The 27,738-nt window shown below is 44.5% G+C and overlaps 1 pseudogene across 1 annotated transcript in view; it reads left to right on the top strand.

Annotated features, from left to right (window-relative positions):
• Window positions 1-27,738, top strand: part of LOC144754105 (E3 ubiquitin-protein ligase TRIM39-like) — a 225,678-nt pseudogene that overhangs the window by 75,344 nt on the left and 122,596 nt on the right. The window contains exon 4 of the transcript XR_013594664.1: window positions 16,224-16,246. The product of XR_013594664.1 is annotated as an E3 ubiquitin-protein ligase TRIM39-like (transcript). The remainder of the gene's footprint in view (window positions 1-16,223; window positions 16,247-27,738) is intronic.

The raw sequence follows: 27,738 nt of genomic DNA, 5'->3' as shown, positions 1-27,738 counted from the left end.
TTGGTTAATATTAAATAAAGGTTAAGGCACAAGCGTAGTGGTAGAGCGTCCCCTGCAGAAACCATACTGGGAGTCAGACATAATATTGTCTTCAGCCCAAGTAATAAGTCTCCGCAGGAGTACCCCCCATAACTTTCACCATCGAGTCCAAAAGTGATATGGGTCTATAGCAGTGAGGACTGCTTTTATCCCCTTTCTTAAAAACTGGTACAATAGTGGAGATCCCCCAGGACTGTGGGCATCCACTATGTACTGCGGCATTAAAAACAGATTCAAGGATTGGTGCCCAAAAGGAGGGATCAGACTTATAGAAGTCTGGAGGAATTCCATCTGGTCCAGGTGCTTTGCCAGCTGTTAGACCAATAATTCCTTCACATATCTCCCCTCTACTAATTATAATTTTAGTACTATTAAGGGCAGGTGTTAGACTATCATACTCTTCCATGGGACAGTCATACATATGCTCAAAGTGAGCCTCCCTGTCTTCCTTAGCTATATGACATTCAAGCCCGTCTCCTGACTCCTGGACTAAAAATGTTTTTTTTTTATTGTCCCCCAAAACCTGGAACTATTCCTAAGAATTTAGAGATCCAAAAGTTCATTCCATGCCTCCATCCTAAGAGTTTTCTTCCGTTTAGCTAATGCTTGTTTGTAGTTCCTGCGACAAACTATTACATCCGCTTGTACTCTTGGATTAGAGGCTAGGACTACCCTTAGACTCCGTGCAGCGATAGTAGTCCTCTAATTAAAAGTAGGTGCACCTTTTGGCAATACAAAATAAATCAAAGTCAGAATCACTACCTTTATAACAGGAAGTTCAGGGTCGTGGCCTAGCCCGGCATCTGTCGGTCACTGACGGGCACAGATGGGCCCGCCCTTGGCCCGAGCTTCTCCCGGGCACGGCCCAGGCACGCCTGCACTTGTTACGCGCTGCGGGAGCCCTGGCCTCCTTATGAGCACCTCCTGGTGCTCACCAGCATGAGGCGGAGCGTAACTGCCACATGGGATACTGGGGGATGTAGTCCCCTGATGGTGAGAGGGCAATGGCGGCACTCGGCGGTACTTGAGCGGTGCGGCGGTTCCTTCTGTGTCCCAGGCAGGTTCTGCGGCGATTAAAGGCAAGTGCTGGCAGGTACTAGCAAGAAAAACACGGGCTCCCGCTGGCCCCCTTATGAGCATCTGCAAAAAATGGGAGACCTCCTCAATTGGAGATACTTTAAGACTAGGGAGAAGAGGGCTAAATATCCTCCCTCATAGTCTTTCAATGCTTTACATCAAGACGTGGTTCTTCTCAATTAGTGATATACATACACTCACAACAGTGACTTTAGGCAGAAAGATTTTCCATTGTCTTTATTATTTTGCATAACTTCATCATTTAATTTCTTTCTTTTTTTATTCTTCTTTTATATATATTTTCTTTTTTGTTATTTCCAAATCAAGAATTCTTTTTAACAAATGCAAAAAGTGAGTACAATCATTACAATCAATATTATTTAAACTAATCTGTACAAAAACAAAACGTCCCTGGACTGTATTCAAATAAATACACACGTCATACCCATTCATACACATACACACACTCACATACAATTTGCATCTGTACATGGTAGATGTTTACAGATGACCAGCAGAACCTTTGTTCAACACATGTAAACATTTGGAGAGCAAGACTCAATAAAGCGTTGACGCGTGTTTCGGTGGTGTAAAAGGAATTAGACCAAGTTCATCAGGGCCTTGTCAGATATCAACATACAATATACAGCTCCCAGGGGACCTAAAATGCACATAAGAAAACAAGAATAAAACACTGTTGTGGATACTAATCTCAAAAAATACATTTTCAATAATTTATTTGGCCATCTATGAGCACACAGTAAGACTGAAGGTCAAGGGACATTCTTACAATAATGCAGCTATACAAGAGGAACAATTGTATGCTCCAACCACACACATCATCTCACCCTCCCTTAGTGTAAAGAGTTTTGACATTTGATGAAATACCAGAAAGTCAACCACCAATCCAAAAGTACACCTTCACCATCACCATTTGTTAAAAACATGCTTTGAGAGACGGGAAAAAAAGGAAAAATTTTGAGAGTTAATCAAAATAAGTCCTGTCATAAGTGAGTACTATATACAACACTGTCTGTCAGTTTTCACGTGTTTACTTACAAAGACTCGTTGGAACTATTATTCCTGAAGTCTGATTGATCATTTATAGAATTATCCTTTAAGCTCTGCAAGAACCGTTTCTATATTAAAAATAAACAGTAGTATCTATCATTAGAAAGGGGTCTCTCGTTGTCAAAAAAATATAATCTCTCTCCCCCAAAAATGTCTTACCAAGGTCAATTTCTAATGGCCAAAACATAGATTATCCTGGTTAATTCCATTGTCCCATTCACACAGCAAAGACCAAACCTGGCCTGGGAGAAGAAAAAGCGGAATATGAACACACAACATCCCCAAATGAGCATCTCCTGGTGCTCACCAGTGTGAGGCGCGGCGTAACTGCAGCGTGGGATGCTGGGGGATGTAGTCCCCTGATTGTGAGAGGGCAATGGCGGCACTCGGTGGCACTTGGGCGGTGCGGCGGCCCCTTCTGTGTCCCAGGCAGGTTCTGCGGCGATTCAAGGCAAGTGCTGGCAGGTACAGGCAAGAAAAACACGGGCTCCCTTAGAGTTATTTTCTAAGATTTCAACCTTGTCCCTAAGTTCTTTCTCACTGGTTCTCATTTTGCTGATATCAGCCTGGCATCTTTTTACTTCTTCCTTTGTTCTGTCCACAACTGTCTCCATATCGGCAACCCTATCAAACGGAGCATTACCTTTGGACTCCAACGCTTCACAAGACGCTTGTATTTTTTCTAGGTTTCTTTCCGACTTAGCAAAGCCCACTTTAATTTCCTTCAGCAGCAAGGAAGCTGTCAGTCTGCCTATCTCCCCCTGTGAGAGCGATTCCGAATCTCCAGCTTGATAATTTGAAGCCATGTCGTGTATTGAGTTTTATCTGTCTGCGGGCCATCCCCTACCTCACCTACATCTACCAAACAGTCATCTTCCGCCCCCTTTGTCATCAATATTTGAAAACGGTTTGGGGACTCTGCTATTCCAATTTTTTAAGGAGATTTTGTTTCTTGCATCTTATAGATAGTAGCGATTGATTTCCCTTCGCTTAATGAGGTCCCCTCCTTCGCCTGTTTGTCTTGCACTTTAAAGAAGGTAAGGAGGGATGGCGTTATATTTGGATTAGCTCCCTTCTTGGAACTTTCACTTTTGGCCGCCTTAATAGCTCCGGTAGATACCACCCTCTTAGTTTTTGTGAGCTTTTTAGGTCTCGCCTGAGCCAGTGCATGCGCCGCTCTGCGAGACATTTAGTAAGTGGATTTTGAAAGTGCTACCACAGGCTTTTGCTGGCCTCAAGCTTGCGGTTACGCGCTCGTGTATGCGCGCAGCCGCCATCTGTCTTTCCTCTGTCATGGGGCATTAAGTGCATCGCGATCGTGATCACTTTCACTTTCGCTGCCGTGCGGCCGCGTCACTTTCACGGCTGTGCAGCTAATGCTTTTTTACCATGGCGCCTGCTTGACTCACAGCCATGACCATACCCGGCGCCACGCTTTGTGTCAGCATGCCTGTTTCACTCGAGTCACGCATATACCGGGTGCTGTGCTTTTTTTCAGCATTGCGATGCTTGCTTATCTCCATTTTTTGATAATGCTCAAATTTAAATCTGCACAGTGCCCATTTTACAGGTATCTCGCTTTTGTGCGGCCAATGCTTGTTTACCATGGCGCGTGCTTGACTCTCAGCCACGCACATATCCGGTGCCGCGCTTTGTGTCAGCATGCCTGTTTCACTCGCAGTCACGCATATACCGGGTGCTGTGCTTTTTCTCAGCATTGCGATGCTTGCTCATCTCCATTTTTTAATAATGCTCAAATATAAATCTGCGCGGCGCCCAATTTACAGGTACTCTGCTTCAATTTTATTTGCAGCATTTGAAAGCTGCATCTGCTCGCCCTCCAGCCACCAAAAACAGGCTGCCTATTTGACACTCCAAAAGCCTCTTCTAGATCACCTGTACAGCTGCTGAGCCGGGCTCCAACCTGCACGCCTTGCCTCCTCCCCTGCAGCATCTTATCAGCAACCCACAACACCAGAACGAGTTGTCGGTGGCAGGAACTCCGGAATCCATACTGTAAGTGTTAGATTGACCCCATGCTGTTCGTTTCTTTTTTTATTTCATTTTATTTATTAGCATTCGCTGAAGGATTATTTTAGTCTGCAGCTCAGGCTGTAGCGCCATATCCTCTGCCGCTGCACTGGTTTTATTTTTTAAAGGTATAGGCTTCATGTTTTAGGAGCAAGGGATGGCACACAAAACCATTACCTTTTTAAAACTAAACAGGAGCGTATTTTGTTTACTTTTTTATTTACTCAGCACCAGCACCTATGGTAGTTTTGACGCAAACTGGTGAGAACTAGAAGGAGCCGGCTGAGAGGATCTCAGAGTACCGGACGAACAGGAAGCACCTTTATGACCACAAAACACACCGGCCTCGGCATTTCTCTGCACGCAAAGTTGTCCATGAGAGTGAGGCACAGAGCGAAGGCCTTCTGTGCAGTTTCAAGCCTGGGCTAGTCTGAGTCATAAATCCATTGATGTATGTGAGTCACTTCTTTTGTAAACAACCATTGGCATTGCCAATAGGTCTCGCTTTAAGTATTTAGTTATGCAGCACAAAATCCTTGGTGCAACAACATTTTTATATAGTATTTATAGTATTTATAGTATTTATAAGGCGCACAGCTACCCACAAAGGGTCTCCCGGCGCCGAATTAGTGAAACACAGGGCACAGCTAGAGAGAGAACAAGTCCGAGGGTATTTATTTGTCAAACAACCAGGTCTTTACACTTTTCCTAAAGTTCCTGTAGTTTTCTTCTTTGCGTATTTGGGTGGGCAATGTATTCCAAAGAGTTGGACCCAGATATGAGAAGGATCTCCCGCCCATTCTAGCCCGTTTATACCTGGGTACCGTAAAGGTCGCTGATGTAACAGAACGGAGACTACGATTGGGAAGGTAGGGCTTGGCAAGATCTTGAAGATACTTGGGAGCGGTCCCAGCTTTGATTTTAAACAGGTAGCTCAGGGTTTTAAAGCAAATCCGGTTTTCAACCCTGAGCCAGTGAAGGTCCCTGAGATGTTTAGTAATCCTGGCGTGTCTGGGGATTCTACAAAGCAGTCTGGCCGCAGCATTTTGTACCAGTTGCAAGCGTCTTACTACTGCTTTGTTTGCACCCAAGTACAAGATGTTACCGTAGTCAAGCCGAGAAGTTACTAAGGCATTGACTACGGTCTTCTGGGTGATAGGTGGCAACATCCAGACAATTTTACGTAGCCATCTGAGAATGGTAAAGCATATGCCCGCCACTTTGTTGGCTTGCTGTGTCATGGAGAGGTTGTCATCAATGATGACCCCAAGATTTCTGACCTGAGTAGCTGGGGGCGGAAGCTTGCCCAGTGATGTCGGCCAATGGGGGTCGCTCCAAAGGTCCTTATTATTCCCTAAGAGGAGGACCTCTGTTTTGTCCCCATTTAATTTAAGCTGGTTAGCCGACATCCAGCAAAATATCTCATGAAGGCCCATTCTAAGTGCAGAAGGAGCAGACGTATCAGATTTGGAGAGGGAAAACAAAATCTGAGAGTCGTCTGCATAAGTCATTAAAATAAGACCAAAGTTCTCTGCAAGATTGGCTAAAGGACGAAGATACAAATTAAACATCAGGGGACTCAGGATAGATCCCTGTGGTACACCATGGGGAGAGTAGAAAACGTCCGAACAGGCCTCCGCAGAGGTGATCTGGAAGGCTGCATGGCTAAACACTTAGAAGGTACAAGGTTTAGCCATGCAACAGCTGATGTTGTTACACCAAGGATATTGTACTGCAAAACTAAATACTTATAAGGTCCCAAAAGCGAGACCTATTGGCTATACCAATGCTCGTTGTTTTCTGTTAGTGAGTTTTATTTTATTAAACTCCAGGGAGTTTTCAAGTCCCTCTTCAAGTACAGTATGACCTTAACTTTCAGGGGGTGACACGGGTAATCTTGTTGCGTAAGGGGTAGCTCATATTTTGAGTAAAAAAAAAATTTCATGATTTTTTGTATCCACTTTTATAGCCTCTTTTATATTGGTGGGGTTCTCTAAACCCTCTTCCTCTTTTAATTCAGCCACTGACGCCGAAATCAGCACTTTAGCTTGAGCTTGTATTTGGGCTTGGGCTTGTAATATTGTGTTGTCTGGGGGGAGTTCTCCTGAGAAGAATTAATTATCAAATTCTCTGAGGTCATCCCTCCTGGTCTTATAGTCAGATTCATGCTGCTTTTCCTCTGTTCACACCCCTCCTTGCAGTTTAAACAGTCCTTAAAACCATCTTCTTTGAGATCAGCTCCCACATTGAGAAGGGAGCAGCTGTTGGGTGGCCCTCTAAAATCCGTCCTAATCAAGACTTTACTGCGTGCTAACAAGCAGAGCACAGCCTCCATCCAAACACCTCCACTCCTCCTATTCCTGCTCCCAACACTCTCCCTCCGTGAGCTCCTTGGCGGCTACGCACCACATATTGCACTGGGCCCCGCCTCCAGCTCTGAGTCTGTCACCGTTTTTCCCACAGCGACAGAGCGTTAGAGCGTTGGAGTCTTCCCTCACGCCGAGCCTCGTCTTTCGTTCAAACTGGGTAGGAATTTTAAACTTTGTTTTAACTTTTACTTCTGTTACCGAGTTTACTGATTACCGTTTTTCGAGTCTTCAGGACGACTACTCCTGCGTTGCACACCTCATTCTGTCGGAGCTCCCGACCGAGCTGCTTAGCCGGCCGCCATGTTCTCCTGACTCCTCACTGAGCTTATATGAGTAACCCTGGAATATATTACAGAGTGTGCAAAATGAATCTCTGCAAATTGCTTCCTGGTAGCATTAGAAATCGAATTTAAAACTAGATTTTCTTGGCACCTTAAACGGCAAACAAATTCCTCTCCAATTTGGCTTGGGGTGGAGTTAGAGGTGTAAACATCCTTATTGTGGTCATATGCTGTCACTTTAACAGTGATGTTTTGATCAAATTGGTTGATTTAGTTTACTGCCAAGAAGCTTCATGAGAAGTAGTTCCATGTAGAGGGCACTAGATGAGGGTGACAGAAAACATCCAGGACATCCTCCGAGTACGACAGAGAGCATCCCTCCGAGGGTGACAGGGAACATCCCTCAGAGGATTACAGAGAGCATCCCTCCAAGGGCAACAGAGAGAATACCTAGGAGGGTGACAGAGAGCATCCCTCGGAGGATGACAGAGAGCATCCCTCGGAGGATGACAGAGAGCGTCCCTCCAAGGGCAACAGAGAGCATCCCTACGAGGGTAACAGAAAGCATCCCTCCAAGGGTGACAGAGAGTATCCCTCTGGGGGTGACGGAGAGCATCCCTCCCAGGGGAACATCAAGAATCACTCGGAGGGTGACAGGGAGCATCCCTCCTAGGGTGACAGAGTCTCCCTTCCAGGGTGATACAGACCTCCAAGGGTGACAGGGAGCATCCCTCGGAGGGTGACAGAGAGCATCTCTCTGAGGGCAAAAGAGAGCATCCCTCCCAGGGTGGCAGAAGGCATCCCATTTAGGGGGACAGAGAGCATTCCTCTGAGGGCAACAGAGAGAATCCAACCGAGGGTGACAGGGAGCATCCCTCCGATGGTGACAGGGAGCATCCCTCCGAGGGTGGCAGAGACCATCCTTCAGAGGGTGACCGAGAGTATTCCTTCCAGGGTGACACAGACCTCCAAGGTTGACAGAGAGAATCCCTCGGAGGATGACCAAGAACATTCCTCTGAGGGTGACAGAGAGCATCCCTCCTATGTGGAACAGAGAGAATTCCTCTGAAAGTGACGAAGAGCATCCCTCTCAGGGTGACCAAGAGCGTCCCCCCGAGGGTGATGGAGAGCATCCCCCCGAGGGTGACGGAGAGCATCCCCCCGAGGGTGACGGAGAGCATCCCCCCGAGGGTGACGGAGAGCGTTCCCCCGAGGGTGACGGAGAGCGTTCCCCCGAGGGTGACGGAGAGCGTTCCCCCGAGGGTGACGGAGAGCGTTCCCCCGAGGGTGACGGAGAGCGTTCCCCCGCCCCGACGGTGACGGAGAGCGTTCCCCCGAGGGTGACGGAGAGCGTTCCCCCGAGGGTGACGGAGAGCGTTCCCCCGAGGGTGACGGAGAGCATCCCTCTGAGGGTGGCAGAGAGCATCCCTCTGAGGGTGACGGAGAGCATCCCTCTGAGGGTGACGGAGAGCATCCCTCTGAGGGTGACGGAGAGCATCCCTCTGAGGGTGACGGAGAGCATCCCTCTGAGGGTGACGGAGAGCATCCCTCTGAGGGTGACGGAGAGCATCCCTCTCTGGTTCCACAGTCTGTTCTGGAACAGTGTAAGTTGAAGTAGTTTATAATGACCATGACCTGTCAATGTTGGTACAAACATGTAGTTTACCAGTCAATCTAAACACATGCTCAAATGCCATTTCTGCTTCTAAGAAAATGATAGATAGTAAACATATGTTTCCCGGGTGACGAGTATGGGAATCAAGCCCACCATCACCAATGAAGATAAGGTTTGGCCCATAGTTTTGTGTCAGTGTTGAGAAATGAAATGTCACCCGTAAGACCCACAGTCCAAGGGAGGCTCATCCTTCTCACAAGAGAGGACCACTCTTGCCTCCTGCTGGAATGATGGACCCTGATCCGTTGATATGACCTCGCAACTCCTTTAGGGATGCTCTCCCATGACCTTATGGATTACCCCCTCTTGTAATTACAGGAAGATGACTCCTGACATGTTTATGAACCTCTTGTGTCTGTCGTGGACGATGGCCCATGACCTGTTGATGAACCTCAAAGGGTCCTAAGCGTTTGGTTTATCTGACAATAGTGGTCCCCTGCTTGCACCACCCACTAAGGCAGTCACTCTACTGGCTTATAATTTCAATAGACCAGGCTTCTCCCACGATTAGCTTGTGAGCTACCGGCGTCTCCCCAGCTACCTGCAAGTAGCTCTCGTGTGTAGCCAGCCTACTAAATTAGACGTTTTTGCTTGGCTGAATTAATAAATTTACTAAAATTCTGAAGTGTGTATTTGAGATGAACATGTATTTGGTTTCAGAACTCATGAACCAATGTTTAGAAGGAAAATGGATTACCAAGATATATTTAAAGCTGTTATTTGATTGATTAAACCTGCAGCTTTAGAGTGACGTATTATTAATATTATTACCTTGAGCCGGGGGCATTGCACCTATGGCTGTCATGTATTACTCATGCAGCTGAGGAGTGACGTATTATTAATACTATTACCCTGGGCCGGGGGCATTGCACCTATGGCTGTCATGTATTACTCATGCAGCTTTGGAGAGACGTATTATTAATATTATTAACATGGGCTGGGGGCATTGCACCTCTGGCTGTTATGTATTACTCATGCAGCTTTGGAGAGACGTATTATTAATATTATTACCATGGGTCGGGGGCATTGCACCTACGGGCGTCATGTATTACTCGTGCAGCTTTGGAGAGACGTATTATTAATATTCTTACCATGGGCAGGGGGCATTGCACCCATGGCCGTCATGTATTATTAATATTATTACCATGGGCTGAGGGCATTGCACCTATGGCTGTCATGTATTACTCATGCAGCTGAGGAGTGACGTATTATTAATACTATTACCCTGGGCCGGGGGCATTGCACCTATGGCTGTCATGTATTACTCATGCAGCTTTGGAGAGACGTATTATTAATATTATTAACATGGGCTGGGGGCATTGCAACTACGGCCGTCATGTATTACTCGTGCAGCTTTGGAGAGACGTATTATTAATATTATTACCATGGGTCAGGGGCATTGCACCTACGGGCGTCATGTATTACTCGTGCAGCTTTGGAGAGACGTATTATTAATATTATTACCATGGGTCGGGGGCATTGCACCTACGGCCGTCATGTATTACTCGTGCAGCTTTGGAGAGACGTATTAATATTATTACCATGGGTCGGGGGCATTGCAACTACGGCCGTCATGTATTACTCATGCAGCTTTGGAGAGACGTATTATTAATATTATTACCCTGAGCCGGGGGCATTGCACCTATGGCTGTCATGTATTACTCAAGCAGCTTTGGAGAGACGTATTATTAATATTGTTACCATGGCCGGGGTCAGTGCACCTATGGCTGTCATGTATTACTCGTGCAGCTTTGGAGAGACGTATTATTAATATTACCATGGGTCGGGGGCATTGCAACTACGACCATCATGTATTACTCATGCAGCCTCTGAGAGACATATTATTAATATTATTACCATGGCCGGGGGCATTGCACCTATGGCTGTCATGTATTACTCATGCAGCCTCTGGGAGACATATTATTAATATTATTACCATGGGCCGGGGCATTGCACCTATGGCCGTCATGTATTACTCATGCAGCTTTGGAGAGACGTATTATTAATATTATTACCCTGAGCCGGGGGCATTGCACCTGTGGCTGTCATGTATTACTCATGCAGCTTTGGAGAGACGTATTATTAATATTATTACCCTGAGCCGGGGGCATTGCACCTGTGGCTGTCATGTATTACTCAAGCAGCTTTGGAGAGACGTATTATTAATATTGTTACCATGGCCGGGGGCATTGCACCTATGGCTGTCATGTATTATTCATGCAGCTTTGGAGAGACGTATTATTATTATTACCCTGGGTCGGGGGCATTGCAACTACGACCATCATGTATTACTCATGCAGCCTCTGAGAGACATATTATTAATATTATTACCATGGCCGGGGGCATTGCACCTATGGCTGTCATGTATTACTCATGCAGCCTCTGGGAGACATATTATTAATATTATTACCATGGGCCGGGGCATTGCACCTATGGCCGTCATGTATTACTCATGCAGCTTTGGAGAGACGTATTATTAATATTATTACCCTGAGCCGGGGGCATTGCACCTGTGGCTGTCATGTATTACTCATGCAGCTTTGGAGAGACGTATTATTAATATTATTACCCTGAGCCGGGGGCATTGCACCTATGGCCGTCATGTATTACTCATGCAGCTAAGGAGAGACGTATTATTAATATTATTACCATGGGCTGGGGGCATTGCACCTATGGCTGTCATGTATTACTCATGCAGCTTTGGAGAGACGTATTATTAATATTATTACCCTGAGCCGGGGGCATTGCACCTATGGCTGTCATGTATTACTCAAGCAGCTTTGGAGAGACGTATTATTAATATTGTTACCATGGCCGGGGTCAGTGCACCTATGGCTGTCATGTATTACTCGTGCAGCTTTGGAGAGACGTATTATTAATATTACCATGGGTCGGGGGCATTGCAACTACGACCATCATGTATTACTCATGCAGCCTCTGAGAGACATATTATTAATATTATTACCATGGCCGGGGGCATTGCACCTATGGCTGTCATGTATTACTCATGCAGCCTCTGGGAGACATATTATTAATATTATTACCATGGGCCGGGGCATTGCACCTATGGCCGTCATGTATTACTCATGCAGCTTTGGAGAGACGTATTATTAATATTATTACCCTGAGCCGGGGGCATTGCACCTGTGGCTGTCATGTATTACTCATGCAGCTTTGGAGAGACGTATTATTAATATTATTACCCTGAGCCGGGGGCATTGCACCTGTGGCTGTCATGTATTACTCAAGCAGCTTTGGAGAGACGTATTATTAATATTGTTACCATGGCCGGGGGCATTGCACCTATGGCTGTCATGTATTATTCATGCAGCTTTGGAGAGACGTATTATTAATATTATTACCCTGGGTCGGGGGCATTGCAACTACGACCATCATGTATTACTCATGCAGCCTCTGAGAGACATATTATTAATATTATTACCATGGCCGGGGGCATTGCACCTATGGCTGTCATGTATTACTCATGCAGCCTCTGGGAGACATATTATTAATATTATTACCATGGGCTGGGGGCATTGCACCTATGGCTGTCATGTATTACTCATGCAGCTTTGGAGAGGCGTATTATTATTATTATTACCATGGGCTGAGGGCATTGCACCTATGGCCGTCATGTATTACTCATGCAGCTTTGGAGAGACGTATTATTAATATTATTACCATGGGCTGAGGGCATTGCACCTGTGGCTGTCATGTATTACTCAAGCAGCTTTGGAGAGACTTATTATTAATATTGTTACCATGGCCGGGGGCATTGCACCTATGGCTGTCATGTAATATTCATGCAGCTTTGGAGAGACGTATTATTAATATTATTACTATTACTATTGCCCGTGTTACCATCATGCAGAGGTATTTCAAATGCTGGTAATCGTGCACGGGACGGCGACTCCTGTAATCTTGTCTGACGTGGTCACTATTGCAACACAAATGATAGCAGCTCGGGTGCTTTTCTTCGATCATAAGTGGCTCTTATTGCAGAAAAAGTTGGAGACCCCAGCAGTAGGCAATACACAGATGTGGGAGCAGTACCCTCAAAGACGGTAGAATTTTAGGCACAAACCGGAGCCAGGAACCTATTTTACATTTCTCTCATTATTTTATTACAATTTATAATGCTTCCAGTGAGGGTCTTTAGGAGTCGTAAACATGCCCCACCCGCTTCCCCAGCAGTCAGCCTGCACTGCCAAAAGAACCAGTATTTAAGTGGCCTTTCCGGAGATAACAGTTTAATTTTTCTTTTAGTTTTACTGAGCGCGAACTCTACCCAAAGGCATCAGAGCGCTTTACATGAGCACTGGTTACGTTAGATGAGCACATCCATTTTGTTAGGCATGGAGAGATAAACTGATTTGGCCAGAATCACAGGATGTTGAGCATCTCTGCCGAGACTCAAATCCGGTTACCCAGCTTCGAGGTTGACCGCTCTAGCCGTTAGGCCACAGCCGGTCCCCTAATTATATCACACACCGGAATTGTGAAGCTGCCACTATTGTTTAAGATGTGGAGCTGGAGCTGGTTCCAAGGTTGTGCAAGTGCCATCTAATATAAAAGCTATTAGCTAATAGGTGCCGTTGTTGGTTATTCATTTTGGATAGCACCCAGAAGGTCAAGCTGCAGGGTGCTGAAGAGGAACCCCCCCATCATGTCTCTTGACTCTGAAGAGGATGGCACACTACACTGACGGAAACTCACCAGCACAAACATGCACACAAAAGGGCTCTTAAATGATGAAGTCTACATTTTACTAATCAGAAAATGTATATTTTTGTGCCTCCCTCATCTGGCTTCCACCTGTGATTTTATTTTTCGCTCCTCTTTTGTTTATCTCTCTACACCCTTTAATTTCGTGGCCCGATTTCATGATTTTTTTTACCATATCTGAACATTTTCTCAAGTATCTGATGTTTGTTTACCAGGTTAATTTTCGGTCTTGTAAAACATCTTGACAAAATATTAATCCTGCAAAATAGTTTATTGCCATAACCGATACTTACTCGCAGCACTTCTCACCCTCGTCTTTGCTACTCCCTGGACTGGGCATGATGAGGTGGAAACAGTAGAGCGACTGAAGGGAAGGCAGCAAGGGATAGAAAATGACCCATCAGTGCATGGCTTCATAATAAAGCCATGCTGTGATTGGCCATGTTCTTCTGTAAAGCAAAACCTGCTGCCTCCAAGACTAGGCCTACTCTTCGCCTCTTGAGCCAATCCAGAAGCTGCTTCACAGCATAAGAGCAGCGTCGGGATTGGCTGGAGCAGGCAAAGTCAGCGCTCCTTAGGAGACTGGGGAGGCTGCAGATGTGATCCCTGGCTCACTAACGTTGTGCAGGTAGGAGAGGTCTTATGTGCACATGTCGGGTTGGTCATAGGAAGACACCCATTCACCCTGACATGCGCACTTACACGTCTTTAGACCCCGACACTCTTCCAGTGCTGTCCATAATAATGCTCCGCCCACTCATAAATTGAATGTCTGCTGCTTGCAATGTGCAGCCAGCCCACGGCTGTAATATAAGCATGGCCACCGGTAATATAAACTTTCTAAATGCATCTTAGGGTCCAGGGGGGCAACACCCCCATAGAGAAACTGCAGAGGGTGGAATTAAATCTAGTACATCAGGGCAAGAATTTTGTGATTGTTGCCCCCGTATGTCATGGTTTTCCTCCCATATGCCAAGAAGCATCTCCAATGAGCTAGTGCCAGTATTTTGCCACAGTTACCCCCACGCCAAAAATGACCTCAAGTGTGACAGTAGCAGTGGTTTCACAGGTGCCTGTCCATGCCAACAATTGCCTCCAGGGTGCCAGTAGCAGTGGTTTTCACAGGTGCCTGTCCATGCCAACAGTTGCCTCCAGTGTGCCAGGAGCAGTGGTTTTCACAGGTGTCTGTCCATGCCAACAATTGCCTCCAGTGTGCCAGTAGCAGTAGTTTTCACAGGTGCCTGTCCATGCCAACAATTGCCTCCAGTGTGCCAGTAGCAGTGGTCTTCACAGGTGCCTGTTCATGCCAACAATTGCCTCCCGTGTGCCAGTAGCAGTGGTTTTCACAGGTGCCTGTCCATGCCAATAATTGCCTCCAGTGTGCCAGTAGCAGTGGTTTTCACAGGTGCCTGTCCATGCCAACAATTGCCTCCAGTGTGCCAGTAGCAGTGGTTTTCACAGGTGCCTGTCCATGCCAACAGTTGCCTCCAGTGTGCCAGGAGCAGTGGTTTTCACAGGTGCCTGTCCATGCCAACAATTGCCTCCAGTGTGCCAGTAGCAGTAGTTTTCACAGGTGCCTGTCCATGCCAACAATTGCCTCCAGTGTGCCAGTAGCAGTGGTTTTCACAGGTGCCTGTCCATGCCAACAGTTGCCTCCAGTGTGCTAGGAGCAGTGGTTTTCACAGGTGCCTGTCCATGCCAACAATTGCCTCCAGTGTGCCAGTAGCAGTGGTTTTCACAGGTGCCTATCCATGCCAACAATTGCCTCCAGTGTGCCAGTAGCAGTGGTCTTCACAGGTGCCTGTCCATGCCACAATTGCCTCCAGTATTCCAGCAGTAGACGTTTTCTATGAGTCCCTCTATAAGCTTCGAATTTCCTTCAGTATGTTAGGGCCAATGGCAGACTAGCAAGCATTACATCATATCACTCACATTTACTCAACCACACTCATTCATTCTCATTCAGTCTACCTGACTCTCACTCATTCTTACTCTGACACCATCATACTTACTCATACTCTCTTGCTCTAACTCTGTCATTCTCACACACTCTATCACTCATTCACTCTCCTTCATTCACACTGACTCTAGGTCTTACTCACTCATACTTTATCACTCGTGCACTCACTCTTATTGTCACTCATTCTGACTCACTCGTGCTCACTGCCACTCATTCTCACTTATTCTCACTCACTCCCTTTTAGTGGCTCTCACACACTACCTGTCACTGACACTCACTTTTACTTACACACACTCATGCTCACACTTACCAACAGACTCACAAACACACAACCACACTCTGATCCCCATGCACGTACCCTACATACATTTAAAAGGATTTTTTTATTTAAGACATCTGCCACAGAAGTTGTCATTCTAGATCCTTGTTCCCCATTTTTTATTACACTAACAGTTAATAATAATAATAACCTATTATTCACTATTAGTTTAATATAAAACTGTCTGAAAACAAAGGTGGAGCACGGCTCTCATAAGGGAGTGCTTCCTCTGTGTACTTGGTACTCATTTTGCTACCTCTGAAGCCATAGGTCGCACAAGCAGTGTCAGGGGTCACAAGGGGCAAGCCTGGAGTCACAGCTGTGACCCCTGGCAATCCCTAAATGATGCCCATGTATGTGACCCTGTTGAGAACATCATACAATGTGCCAAGTGACCTCATTCGGAATATCAGAATGTGCTGTGTTTTGTGACTCCGCTCAGAGTGACACTGTGCCATGTCATTACCATTCAGTTTCTGTTATATCTTGTGATCTCATTCAGAATATCACATTGTGTGCTTAGTCATGCGATACCCGAGAATGTGCTATGTCATGTGACCCCAGTCACAGTTTTCTAACCATAGATAGTTAAGTGTTTCACTCCTAAAAATACTGCCATAACTTTGACATCTCCTGTGGAAACTGATTTCACTGTGTTTGTTTCTCTGTTTTGCAGGATGCCAGAAGCACCCTAAGCAGGTAAGACTGATTTATTATTCTCCTGTCAGTGTGTAAGGAGCAGGTCTCAGTGCTGCTGTGTGTAAATGCCACTCTGAGCTCACACAAAGTGTTAGGAAACTTTCAGATCCTCATAAATTCACTTTCAATTTACAAAAAAAAATCTTAAGTCCTCATAAATCTCCCCTGCAACATCAGGAAACTCTCTTAAATTTTCATAAGTTCCTGCAAGTTTTCAGCAAAGTCTTTTGAGTCTTGAAATAATTGCCACAGAAATGAGCTGCTGTCCTCATAAAACATATTTGTATCTTTAAAGCTTAACTGAAGTAGTACCGAAAGTACCCTGAACATACAGAAAAAGCAAGCCCATTCTGGAAAAGTCCCCCAGATTTTGCTCAATTCAGAGTTGGGCAAAAACTAAGTCATAATGTCCTAACTATACAGACACAAATGGTGGCTATGCTCACAACAATTGCAGATCCAATTTTCAGCACTATTGTTAGGGATGATAGAACATACACATATAACGTTATGTGGTGTAGAGGTGCTACCATGGTACTACAGACACCCTGCCACCTAGGGTGTTCACCTGCTTAGGACAATGTCCTTGGCAAAAAATATACAAAATAATAAGTACTAGAGAACACATAGAAATTCCATTTAATAAAAAAGTTAGTCCTAATATGAAGTCCATCAAATTTTTGTTCTTTTTTGTGAAGTTATTTTATTCCATTTGTAGTTTTCACAATGTTCGGTTTATATATAAGCAGGAATGGCCAATATCTGGTCTATATGAGCAAAAGCAGCTGACACGTGTTTCGTCCATTGGGCTTTGTCAAGGCTGCAGAAATACAAAATACAAATATTGGAATGGAACACCATCTCTCATGAAATCTTTTACGTAAAATTCTTACGAGTCAACCTCATATAGCAATGAAGAGGCGTTGGAAAATAGTGACATGAAATTAAATATGCCGGTCACACTGCACTGAGGATATTGTGTAAAAATGCATGATGGCGTCGACTCACCCAAAGCCATAAAAAGTGGTACCCATGATAGGTGGTGTTGACCGAAAGATGAGAACACAAGAAGGGGGCCATAGAGAATGCCTGTATATATTATAATACAAGCGAAAAACTCGATTTTGCATGCATTGTGCATTCATAGATACAAAGAAATATGTGTAGTTAGTGTTCCATTTTGCATGCAAGGATAGAATAAACATTAGTAGTGAGATTTAATAAAAATATAGAATACCGGAGCGCCCTGTAGTAAGGACAATGTCCAAAAGTAGTCCGAGAGATACAGAGAAGATCTTATCAGAATCTATTTAAAATATATATACAATTGTGTGTATATGCGACCATGCTGAGGAAAATATAGTAGTGTGCGGAAAAGTAAACATTAGTTCACCACAAGGAGAGCGAAGTCTCCTCAGATGTAGAAAGGGAAGTGCAAAGAACAACATATAAAAGTAGACCAGTTCAGAATGGAAACTGGTCAACCAGGGTAAACAAGGGAAGTGATTCCATGTGTAGTGCAATACAATGAAAAGGGCAAATATATGCATATTTGTCTTGCGAATTTCCTAGTGGAGTGGGAAATAAGCAAGAAGCATTTTATTACTGACTGGTGGTGATCGGTCAGTATAATACCAAAAGAGGCCATCTAGGGAAAGCTACCAAACCCACACATTTCTGAAACCTAGAGACCCGGGAGAGTCCAGGTAGGTATGGCTTGCCTGGATCTCCCAACGTTTCCCTAGCCAGAATACCCTGCAATCTTCAAATGTTGCTGAAAAAATCAAATTTTTCTAAAATTTCTGTGTGAAGTTGTAGGATCACTGGACTGACACAAATTTCCTAACACTCAGCGCTCCCCCAGGTCTCCCGATAAAAATGATACCTCACTCATGTGGGTGGGTCAAGTACCCACGACAGGCAAGAGACCAAAAAATATTGTGGAGACTTCAAAGTTACCGATCATAAAACGACCTGGTTTTGCAGGGAGGGTGCATCTGGGTTTTTCCCACCTGGCTCACGGCCATCAAGGGGAACCTACCAAACCCACACATTTCTGCAAACTAGACACCTTGGCGAGTCCAGTGAGGTATGGCTTGCGTGGATCCCTCAACGTTTTCTTATCCAGAATCCCCTACAAACTTCAAATTAAACAAAAAAAATCACTTTCTCTATAATTTTATGCATGGGATCACCGTGCCAGCATGAATGCCCTACCACCCAACGTTCTCCTTGTTCTCCCGAAAAAAATCATACCTCACATATGTGGGTGGGCCAAAGGCCTGTGACTGGGAAGAGCTAAAAACATAGGGCTTAAAGGAGTAGCACTGCAAATTTTAAGCGCTACATTAAAAACACAAATATGTTTTTTGCTGATTCTGCATTAGAGAGCCACACAAGTGAAGTATCATTTTACTCGGAGACCAAGGGTGGTAGGCCATTTGTGCCGGCACAGTAATCCACACACAAATGTGTGGAAAAAGTGATTTTTTTTATAGCTAAATATGATTTTTGCAGGGCCTTTTGGGTAAGAAAACGCTGGGGGATCCATGCAAGCCATACCTCACTGGACTCCCCAGGGTGTCTAGTTTTAAAAAATGTGTGGGTTTGGTAGGTTTCCCTAAACCGTCGCGAGCTTTGTGGCCAAAAAAACAGGTGACCCCCCAGCCCCCCTGCAACACCAGGTGGTTTTATGATAGGTCATTTTGAAGTCTCCACAGTACGATTTGGGCCATTTCCTGTTGCAGCCACCATGCCTACCCACACAAGTGAGGTACTATTTTTATCGGGAGACCTGGGGAAGGCTAGGTGGTAGGACATTTGTGTCAGGCTGGTGATCCCACAACATTCCGACAGAGAAATTAAGTAAAATGTGAGTTTCTATAGCTATATTTGTGATTTGCAGGGGATTCGGGCTAGGAAATCCCCTTGCCCGATCCATGCAAGCCATACCTCCCTGGACTCCCCAGGGCTTCTACTTTTCAGAAATGTGTGGGTTTGGCAGGCTTCCCTAGATGGCCTCTGAGTCCTGGGCCAAAAACCCAAGTGCCCTCCCTTTGCAAAACCAGGTATTTTTGTGATAGGTGATTTTGATGTCTCCACAATATGTTTTGGGCCCTTGCCTGTCCCGGGTATTTGACTCACCCACACGAGATTTCGAGAAACATAGAATAGTAGACGTGTTGTTGCCAATTGACTTCCTATGCATTTATCCCTTCCAAATGAAGGACAGTGTGTAAAAAAGTATAATTTTCAAAAAAGTCCTCTAATTCAGATGCTGGTATAGGTACCCACATATATGGAGTTGTGCACATAACCACTACTTCTAAACTCTCATATGTGGTTCCCATTTCGGAAATATATAGTTTTCCTCAATGCCTATTTTTTATTCTTTATATTTTACAAAGTGGTTTGCTGTATACCCGGAACACAATAAAAAACCATAGCAAGGCGCAGCTCATTATTGGCTTTGGGCACATCGGATTCTTGGTGAAACCTACAAGTCCTATATATCTCCACAACCAGAAGGGTCCTGTGGATGTAACAGTATATTGCTTTAAAAAATCTGTCATACTTAAAAGAAGTTACAGATGACAACATTGGCACAAATGGCTGAATGTTCAACTCCTTGTCAATGTTTCCTATTTTTAACTGTTAGTTTCTATAAGAAAACCTTGAAGATTCTACACAAATGACCCCTTACTGAACTACGAGTTCTGTCTACTTTAAAAAAATTTATAGCTTTTCAGGATCCGTTATTGCTTTCATACTCATTTTTACCAATAACTGAAAGGAGGTTGAAAGCACAAAAAATAGCAAAAATGGGCTTTGTCCCAGTAAAATGCCAAAACTTTGTAAATAAATTTGGTTTTCTGACAAAAGTCTGTCAGTCCCTGAAAGCTGGGAAGATGGAGATATCAGTACTACAAACCATTTGTTGATACCATTTGCAGGGAAAAAAACAGACGCTTTAATCTGCAGCATGTTTTTCCCATTCTTCCCCAAAATTAAAACTGTAGTTGTATTTTGGCTAATTTCTGGGTCCCATCCAGGGGAATCCACAAACCCTGGTACCTTTAGAATCCTCTGGATGTTGTAAGAAAAGAACCCAAATTTGGTGTGGATACTTTATATGGACAAAAAGTTACAGGGTCCTAAGCTGGAACTCCCCCATAATAAGTGCTCAGCACTGGGGGTGGGGCGGACACCCAGCAGTTAAGGGGTTAAGTGACAAAACATGTCAACAAACATATGTTCTTCATGTCTTGGGTTGATGACATCCACAGCCATTCTAATATCATCTAGCACTGCAAGGAGAACAGTTCTAGTGTTTCTGTTTGAGAGAAATGTGTCAACTAAGGCGGTGTAAGATTCTAGAAAAGAGCAGCATTGCTTTGCCGCATCGGACTCACTAATAATGGCAGCTGCCAGTAAACAAGACACAGAACAAAAGTTAAAAGTATTAAGAAGAACGAGCCCAGGTTTTACCCAAAAGGAGACCGGCTTCTATTTCTTTAGTCCAGCTTTGCTTCAGACTAACAGTCGCACTTCCATAAGCACAACAGACATCTGCTGCTGCGCTGAAGATTGTTGGACTCGTCAGTGAACAAAAGAGAGGGTGGGATTGAACTAGGGGGAGGGTACAGATTTGGAGCTTGTTTTTTTATTAGAAACCGGGATTCATCAATTGAGAAATGATGTTATCTGAGAGCAGTAGGACACAAACATGTGTCTGGATCACTTAATTGAGGTTTTACATGGAAAGAGACTTGGGGGGGTAAGGGCCAGTCCAGAGAAGGACAGATTCCTGTGAACTCGGTCTGATGTTTGTAGACATCCTGTGATCTCATGAGTCCTGTCTCTGCTGTACCCCACTTGTAGTCTTGTGCCCTTGTCTCTGTTGTACCCTCCTCTAGTCTTGAGGCCTGGCTATGTCATCCCCTCCATGGGTGTTGTAAGGCTTGGCTGATGTCTCACTTGTCTCGCTCCATGGTATTCCTCCTGGTGTCTCTTGAGACTTGGCTCTGCTGTCCTCTCCTGTGATCTCAGGTCCTGTCTTGGTTATACTCCCCTGTAGTCTGACCAGGCTTTTCTCAGGTGCACCGGACTCAGGCCTCACAAGATATGGCCCTGTTTTATCCTCATGTGGTCTCATGCCCGGGTCTCTTTTGTACCCTCCTCCAGCCTTGAGGCCTGGCTGTGCTCTTCCCCCCCTGGGTATTTTAACGCCTGGTTGTGGATTTACTGGTCTCGCTCCATCGTATTCCTCCTGGTGTCTCAAGAGGCCGGGCTCTGCTGTCTATTCGTGTGATCTCAAGTCCTGTCTTGGTTATTCTCTACAGGCTTGTCTGAGGTGCACTTTTCTCTGGTCTTACAGGGTATGGCCCTGTTTTACCCTCCTGTGGTCTCACAAGGCCTAGCTCTATTTTCCCCTCATGTCCTCTCGCAAGGACTGAATCTGTTGTATGCCTTGTAAAATTCCTATCAGCCCTGACTCTGTTGTACCCTCCTGTGCTCTCATCAGGCCTGGCTCTGCTGACCCCCTCCTGTGGCTTCACAAGGCCTGGCTCTGTTGTACCTCCTCCAGTGGTCACACTAGGCCTCGCTCAGTTATACCCCCTCCTGTGGCTTCACAAGGCCTGGCTCTGTTGTACCTCCTCCAGTGGTCTCACTAGGTCTCGCTCAGTTATACCCCCTCCTGTGGCTTCACAAGGCCTGGCTCTGTTGTACCTCCTCCAGTGGTCACACTAGGCCTCGCTCAGTTATACCCCCTCCTGTGGCCTCACAAGGCCTGGCTCTGTTGTACCTCCTCCAGTCATCTCACTAGGTATCGCTCAGTTATACCCCCTCCTGTGGCCTCACAAGGCTTGGCTCTCTTGTACCTCCTCCAGTCGTCTCACTAGGTCTCGCTGAGTTATGCTTCCTGTGGTCTCTCAAGGTCTCTCTCTGTTATACCGCCTCCTGTGGTTTTACCAAGTCTTGTGCTTTTACACCTCCTCATGTGGTCTCACTAGGTCTCACTCTATTGTATCTGTATGATATTGGGATATTAGTTGATGGGGTGAGAACCCCACTCAAGCAACAACCACAATCCTTATGAGGGTGAACCATAAAAATCCCAAAGCAATTTAGAAACATAGTTTATTTTAATATATAAAATGATACCAAAAGAACCTGAATCCAATCAATAGAACCAAAGTTATTCATTTTTAAAGATATAAGTAGAAATAGCTCCAAGAAATACAAAGCCCAATTTCAAGTATCTGGTCTCGGGGAAGTGGAATATAGTTACAAGGTCAGGACAATAGCAATGGAGTGTAGATTTGACTCAAGGACTATGGTAGTCTCACTAGGAAGTTGCTTTCTCAAGTCCTTGCAACGAGCGCTGTTCTGGGTGGCAGTGGCCTCCCATTGGCAGTCATCATGAACGGTTGTTGTCGTAGTGAATATCAAGTCCCGCTGAAGCTTTGCGTTGCTGGTCCATTTGTGGCGCGAAGAAATGGCTTTGCAGCCAAGAGGAGCCCAAGACATCTGTTTCTTCACCTTTTCTGAAGGAGGCGCTTCCACTGATGCCAGCCAACGGTCCAGGACCTGAGGTTACCTATTGTGAATCGGGACTCACTTCAGACAGAGGTCAACAAAAGGCTATGGCAGGACCAGGCTGGTCAAGTTGGTACTGGTCACACAGGGCATCAGCTGACCAACCCTTGTGATGAAGGCAAGCAGGTCCAGTCCTTTTTTTCAGACAGCAATGCAGTCCTTCCAGCAGCAGGGCGGTCCTTCTGAATCTTCCAAACTAATAGGAGTGTTCTGATGGTATGCTTTGAAGGTCCCAGTTTCATACTAGTATCAGCTTTGTGTGGGGAAATTCCCCAACAAACCCTAAAGCTAGTTCTGGTCAGTTCTTCCACATCCCCTGGTTGTGTCTCAGAACTGTCCAAGGTGACAACGGCAAGGCCAGCCTAATGTTAGGTTCCCTTGTGTGTGCTGCAAGCAGAGTCTTTAGAAATGTAGTTAAGGTAGGGTCCAGCTTTTCCCCAACCATTCTATCAGGAAGGTCCTTTGCCCTCACATGCTGTGCTCAGTGTCTGGAAGGAATACACAACCCACAATACGTGAGCCAATCACAGTTATGTAAATGAAGACACTGGCATTCAGGCACAAGTGATTTGAGAAGAAAAATGCCAACTTTCTATAAAGTGCAAACATAACTTTCTAAAAGTGGTGTTTTTAAAATTGTAATTTTCAATTAAAATGTATTTGAGTGTAAACCTATTTCCCTATCTGTCCCCAAACTGAAGTTATCACTTTTTAAGTTTAATAAGGTAACTCAGTGTTAGCCTATGGGAAAGATAGGCCTACGCAGTGTAAAATGAGATTTTCACTGCTAGTATATGTACAACGGAAACACATGTCCTACGTTTTCAATACAATGCACCCTGTCCTTGTAAGCATTAACAAGCATTTGCAATGCAATAGGTCTAGAAATTTGCGAGAGTTGAAGCTATTTGCGGTGTAAATGAGAATATCATTTACCCATGTGCTTTGTTTTACAGTGCTGTGGCCTTTGGGACCTTATAAGTGTTTAGCAATGCAGTATATTATCCTGGGTGCTGTGCCGCCAGGGACTAAATAACTATACAATTACTAAACACTGGGTCCTGCAATCTGATTCAGGAATATACGTGTGCCCCCGGAATCATTTATGGATGTATCCCAAGGCCTGAGGACCTGTGATGTCTAACTGAAATGTGATTCCTATGGCTGCCTCCCCGGCTGCAGAGGCTATAAAACAATAAAATATACATTTTCCTTTACCTGTCCTGTCTGGCAAACGCCATGAAAGGAGGCTATCTTCTGATTTCTGGCAGCTGTCAAAACCTGACTCTGTATCTTTTCGAAGAATAAACAAAACTAGTGGCCCACAAGGCGCCTAATACAGGGTTTTATCTCTGTCAGGTTATATTTATTTGAAAAGTTTTATAATGTGTGAATATGACCCAAACGGGTAGCAGTGCGCTGTACAAAGTGGCGTAAGTATGAGTACAACAACAAAATGGATTAGAAGAGAGAACTTAACAATCAAAAGGTCAAGAGGTGAAAACACAAGGTCAAAGGGGGACATGGGGAGTCGCTAGATTGGTGGGACCAGAATGGTTTCAGCAGAGAAGAAACATAAAACCAATTGAAACAGTACGTTAAAAGAGAGTATCCAGACCGGAGAAAGAAGTAGATTGAGATAATATCCATGTTAATACTGTTGGAGGTCATTCAGGAGTAGCCCTTTGACATGTTGTTTGAAAGAGGCAGTAGATGAGTTGGTTCTGATCCCTAGGGGAAGAGCATTACATACTCTGAGAGCAAGACCAGAGAAAGCACAATTGTAAGTTCTTTTCTTATTGAATTTGGGAGGATTCAATAATAGGGTGTTAGAGCTTCTGAAGTTTCATCTCGAGTCAGATATCTCTAGTTTTTTGCCAGGTAAAAGGGGTGTTGTGATGAATAGCTTTGTGCATCAAGCAAGCTATCTTGAGCCTGATCCTCGCTTCAATGGTCAGCCAGTTTAGTTGAGTTAGGTCTGGCGTAATGTGGTCAAGTTTTCTAGAGCAAGTGATGAGTCTGGCCGAAGTGTTCAGTGTGGCTCTAAGTGGAGTTTTAGGTAGCCCAGCAAGGTCACCAAACCATATTCCAAGTGTGAGATAACTAGGGATTGTACAGCTGGCTGGATGTCCTCCGGAGGAAGGAAAGGCTTGATTTTCCTAAGGATGTTGAGCTGAAGATTGACTCCCCTAAAAGTAGCCCTGATGTGATTTAGCATTTTTAGGTATTTGTCCAAGTCTATACCTAAAGATCTAGCCGAGTTAACAACATGCGGTGTGCAGTTAAGAGTAGAAAGTTGTTTTATCCAGTCCTGAGTAGGTGCAGAGTGTTTTGGGGGGTGAGATCAGAAGGAATTCAGTTTTGAGAGTATTTAACAATAGATGGTTATGAGTTAACCATTGTTGAGTTTTTAGGAGTGCATCATTTAGAGTTTTTTTGTCATCTGGAGAGGCGATCTTCAAATATAGTTCAGTGTCATCCGCATACATATGGTACTGGATGTTGGACCATTTCAAAATATCGGAGAGAGGTTCCATAAAAAGGTTGAAAAGAGTGGGCGAAAGTGTGAAGCCTTGAGGTACTCCATTGGTGACCAGGGTATTGGTTGCAAGGGATTGGTTAACTTTGATTCTTTGGGTGCGGTTCTCTACAAAAGAGGCAAACCAGTTTAACATTGGCCCGAAAATCCCATCCTATATTGAAGAAGAGCAATTAGGTTTTCATGTTTAATAGTGTCAAATACTGAGGACAGGTCAAGAATTATCAGAAGACAAGGACATTTTGATCAAGAGATCTCAAGGTGTCATCAACGATGTGAGTTGGTACTGTTTCAGTACTGTGCCCTGCTTTGGTGGTAGAGGTCAAAGAGTTGAAATTTCTCAATATGGTTGCAGAGCTGTGTGTGGACGCATTTCCCAAGCAGTTTGGCTAGAGTCATGATACTGGTGATCGGACAGAAGTAGTTAGGATCAGCTAAGTCAGCATTGGGCCTCTTTGGGATGGGAGTGGCTTGACCCGACTTGAGGCAATCTGGAATCCTCCTATGTAAGAGGGATTCTTGGATGATTCGGGACCACAGTGGCAGGATGGCTGAATTGAGATCTTTAAAAAACTAGGCTGGTTGTAGATGGCTGAAGGGATTAGGTGTTAAGGACACCATAGATTGGAGCAGCTTTGTGTCATCCGGAAGAAGAAAAGTATTCCAAGATGCGTCGTTTTTGGAGCGCAAATTATGTGGAAGGAAGGTGCGCTCACTGCAGGGGTTTCCATAGGTTCCTCTAATGATGTGAAGGAGTTCACAGGGAGCAAATGTGGAGTTGTAGGTTGCAGCTCAAGTTCAATTTTCCTTGTCTTTTCAGAGAAGTGTGCTGAGAAGTCCTCTCCACTAGGAAAGGAGATCACATGTGTCATGCTATGGTCGGTAGAGTGGTTAGCTTGCTGTTTGATGATTTCGAAGAGTTTCTTGGGTCTGTTTTTAGCGCTGTCAAGCTGAGCCCTGAAGTGATCGGTTTTAGCATTGCGAATATGTTTATTGAATGCGCTTCTCATCTTCCTTAACTGATTGAGGCTGGAAGTGGAGAGAGAGTTTCTCCAAAGTCTCTCTGAAAGCTTACGTTTGTAACGTTCATCATTTAGGGAGTTTTTGAACCCGGGTTTGGATTGTTTGATCGGAAACCTTTTGAGTTGCTTAGGCGCAATAGTCGAAAATACTAGTCCTATGGTTAGTGTGATGATCAGTTAGGTCGTCCAGATTGGTCATGTTAGGGGGTGGCTTAAGACTATTCTTGCTGATGGATGTTAGATCACTAATGTTGGTGTGTCTCGGGTTACGAGACAGTTGTTTGATTTTACGTGGTTGGCCCTGTCTGCGCATGACCTTTTTCCAGGATGCAGAAAGATATTTGGTGATGATCCAACCAGTTACAGGGTAAAATGTCCTCAAGTTGAATGATGTTGTCTTTAGCTATGATAAGGTCGATATGATGAGGTAGAAATAAAGGGCCCAATTCACAAAGGTAAACTGAGATGAAAGTCTAATTTTACACATTTTAATATTTACAAAGGACATTTACGAGAAGAAAAGTTAGACTTTTGTCTCTGTTAAACTTAAATTTTGGTCTTAAGTTTAACTGACACCAAAACAGAGACAAAAGTCTAACTTTACTACTCGTAAATGCCCTTTGTGAATTACGAAAGTCGTAAAGTTAGATCTTTGTCTCCGTTTACCTTTGTGAATTGGGCCCAAAGTGTCCAGCAAATCCCAATACATGTATAAGTCAATGCTGATGTTTGAGTCAACTCTAATTTAAAAAGGTTCAAGATCAGTAATTTAGAAACCATGAAGGTTTATTAAAATATTAAAGTGCAATACAGAAGGTAAAACAATAGATAGTTTCAATTGCATAATAAATGAGTCATTAGGAAAAAACAGCATGAACAAAATAAAAAAAACTGGTCCAGAATATGCAGCAAATCAATAGAGTATCAAACAACATCCCTATCGGCTCGGGAAAGAGTCTAAAATATCTCTCTGGAACACCCGTTAACATGCATCCTTTTGTAACAAAATTAACCATAACAGCAACTTAAATCGCGCAGTTAGCATAGGGTGTGCCAATGTACTGCATGTTGTCCAATCAGAATACAAATGTAATACGTCATTCAATGCCACCATCCTAGCACTATCTCTCTAAGACGATCATAATTAGCTCTCCTTGACCTGAAGTCATCGGACATTTTAGCACATATCTGGCCACATAAACAATATCAGCCTTAGAAATGTATAGGACTACAGCGAGAGAGCAGGAAGAGGCAGTGAAAAGCAACAATTCAAATAAAATGCAGCGTATCCACACAAAGCATCAAGGTACATTTTGCTTTGAGCGGTGTCA

This window comes from Lissotriton helveticus, chromosome 5_1 (assembly GCF_964261635.1).
Source record: "Lissotriton helveticus chromosome 5_1, aLisHel1.1, whole genome shotgun sequence".
Lineage (NCBI taxonomy): Eukaryota > Metazoa > Chordata > Amphibia > Caudata > Salamandridae > Lissotriton > Lissotriton helveticus.
The sequence above is the reverse complement of the archived record's forward strand: the minus strand, read 5'-3'. Positions and strand labels throughout refer to the sequence as shown.